Source organism: Propithecus coquereli, unplaced genomic scaffold (genome assembly GCF_000956105.1).
Source record: "Propithecus coquereli isolate 6110/MARCELLA unplaced genomic scaffold, Pcoq_1.0 Scaffold526, whole genome shotgun sequence".
Taxonomy (NCBI): Eukaryota; Metazoa; Chordata; class Mammalia; order Primates; family Indriidae; genus Propithecus; species Propithecus coquereli.
Genome location: NW_012151130.1, coordinates 67282 through 70712, shown reverse-complemented (window position 1 = coordinate 70712; position 3431 = coordinate 67282).

The following is a 3431-nucleotide window of genomic DNA, read 5'->3' as shown; positions in this document are numbered from 1 at the left end:
TGAGCAGATGCTAAAAACCTGAGGACCATCTAACCTGGCTTCTCACCTACATCCAAGCCTTGCGTACTGCAGGTGTTGCAACCCCAGAGGTAATCTCCCCCACAGGAGGATAGAAACTGATAATGCAAACAGGAAGAAGGGTTGTAATGGCTTTCCTACAAGGGTTAACTGGTTCAGCTGCTGTGGCTGACTCCTTATAAATCCCTGAATGGCAAAAGCAATGCCAAAATTAACTTTCTACATTTAGAAAGCCACTAGGATTATTTGTTGGTTAACTTAAGTCGTAACTGGTAGTTGGGAGTGTGAACTAAAAATATTAAGCCCTCTCCGGCTGACTGAATGGACCCCCTTTCAGGCAAGGGAACCCCAGAAATACCCCAAAGCTGAGTTGCTGGCCATGAGAAGGGAGGTCAGACAGCTTCATCATGCCCTGCTCCCTTCCTGGAGATGTCCTTTGTAAAACTCAGTAGCAGGCCTAAGACTACACAAGATAAAGCTTAAACCACACCTGCAGGCCCTCGATTTACATAACAAATCACTTGAGTCTGGGTATATGGCCAGTGGCTTGTCTCTGATTAACAGATTTCCTATCTCAGCTTGAAACATACCAAGCCTTTAGACAAAGCTTCATTTCTTTAATCAATTATAAATCAAAGAGTCTTTAAACTCACCTGTAACCGGTAGCCCCCCACCACCTTGCTTAAGGTTTCTTGGGCGTGGCTCTGGGCCATGGTCCTCAAATTTGGCTCAGAATAAACCTCTTTCAGTTATTTTACAGAGTTTGGCTGCTTTTCCGTTGACAGGAGAAAAATGAGAAAATTCAGAAAAGCAGTAAGAAAAAAAATAAAGTCACCGAGCTCTTACTACTTTGAATAAATATCATGGATATTTTGGTGTATGTCCTTACAGGCCTTTAAAAAATATGGTTCTATTAATACAGGTGCAGTATTGCATGAAAGTACAAGGCCTTGGGGTGGGTAGGGAGGCACTTATAGTCTGTGTGATGTTGGGCAAGTCACTTACCCTCTCTGGGCCACATGTCCCTCATCAGAAAATAGAGATAATATTTCAAACTCGTAGATTTAGTGTGAGGATTAAATGAGAAAATATAATACATTCTAAGTGCCAATCACAAAGTATTCAGTAAATATCAGCTTTATTATATATTTACAATAATGTTCTTTAACCTGTTTCTTCATTTACGTATATATCAAACATCTTTTCATGACAGCAAATATACCTCTACATTGTCACGGTTTATAGTCACATATATCATGTGTGGGCCATGAATTAACCTCCTTCCCTTTGTGGCCTCTTTAGATCGTTGCTGATTTTCCCTCTGAGAGGTGGCACAGTGATGAATGCCCTGACCCATCCGTCTTGGCCCACTCATTCAGTTCATTTCTTAGGGAAACTCCCCAGCGAAAACTGCTGAGACAGAACGTACTTACATAGTTATGTGGGATTAGGCTTTTTAAAAGATGAGCAAAAATTAAGCATGCCAGTGTATCTTAATAATAAAGAATACATGTAACATAAAATAAAACAAAGTCATAAAGATTCAGCCAAGAGTAAAAGTTTCTTAAATTTGGGGTAACTGAGATTATCACCTCTCGGGAAAGTGTACATGTATCATTGCTTACTGACATTTTGAAGAGTTAGTGATTCACCACTGCCACCCAATTATCCATGAATTTAGCTCTGAAATGTTCTCTTAATAAGCAGACTCAGATGGCAGGGTTTCTCCATTTGTATATGTAATACATGCACGTCTAACTTTTAGGTGGTTTCGGTTAAGTTTCTAATTTTGCAATTGCCAAGGTGATAAGGAAAACCCCCATCTGTTACTTGGCACATCAGCCACCTGAGACCCCCACCCCTCACGGAAGACCCGCATCAGCATAATACTAACCTATTACCTGGCCCATCAACTAATACATTATCTGACGCATCACCATAACAATCTATTATCTGACACATCAACTAACCTATTACCTCGCGGGCATTAACCACCTGACACCCTATCCCCCAGACCACCACAACTTAATAAAAGTGGGAAAAATCAGGTAGAAGGGGTTCAGAATTTGGTGGCGAGGCCCCTCTGAGCCTGCCAGCGAATAAACTTTGATTCTCCGACTCCCCGTGTGCCGCTCCGTTTGTCCTCGGGACCACTTGCTGTAACACTTGCTGTAACAAAGAAGCTGTAAATACACATACATCCAAGGTGTTGGACCTAAAACTTGTTATTTCTTCAAGTCTGGTCCACAGACCACCTGTGTCAATGCAGATTCCTTGATCCCACTTAAAGCTACTGAATCAGAATCTCAGACGCTAAAGATATATTTTTAAATGAGGTCCCCAGGAGAGTCTCGTGCACAATAAGATATAACAGGTGCTATCTTCATATGATACATGCATAATTACTGATGTCTACCCCACAGTCTTCTATCTGCATTTTAAATCTTTCCAACTTCAGTCCCTGGATACAGCTTCTTACTTTTCTACATCTGTTTAGGTACTAAGCCCTTTAAAATTTTCAGTACAATTTCATAACAAGTATTAGACACCTATTGTGTGCAAGGCATCAGGTCAGGATTTTCAGGAGACTTGCTTGTGCCCAAAGAACCACTCTGAAGGAGAAAAATCCACCATCTGATTTTTAGGCTGTACTGCCAGATGTCACAGAGAGTTGAGTCCTTAGAGGGTACCTTTCTTGTTCTAATGCATCATCTCATGGCCTTTGAAAGGCAGCATATATACTACAGACAACACAGTTAACAGTGGTGCTTTATACCAGACCCTAGTCTAAGAACTTCACGTGCAGTTACTGATTTCATTCCTATGACCATCCCAATGTGGGTAGTGCTATTATTATTTTGACCGTAACAGTTAACAAAGCTAGGAGGAAGAGGGAGTTAAATGACTTGCCCAAGGTCACAAAGTTAGAAGTGGCAGTGCCGGGACTTGAACCTGGGCAGTCTCGGTCTAGAGCTGTTCTCTGCACCACCAGAGTGGCTACCTCTCTACGGCTTGAAGCCCACCTCTGGTCTCCACTGAGGAAGATCACTTTCAAAATGGTCTTACGTGACTCTGAACTTCAGGATGGTCCACAGTTCTCTCTTCATCCTGAACTCCTCTCGACCTCCTTAGTGACTGCAGGTGGGGCCAGGCAGTTTGGGATCAAGAAAAGAGAATTCTGGCTGCACTGCTGAAGCTAAGTGATTGACTCTAGATTTAATTCTTCGTGGTTTTAAAATAACAATGTTTTTGTCAAAGATGGGGAGACTTAGAATAACTACAAAAATAAATGGCTACGTCACATTTTTACTTGCTACTTGCATTCTATAATCACACATGATCATAAATTTGTGTTTTGTGGGAATAAACAGAAAATGGTTCATTTCTGAGATTCACTATGGAGAATTGCTGGA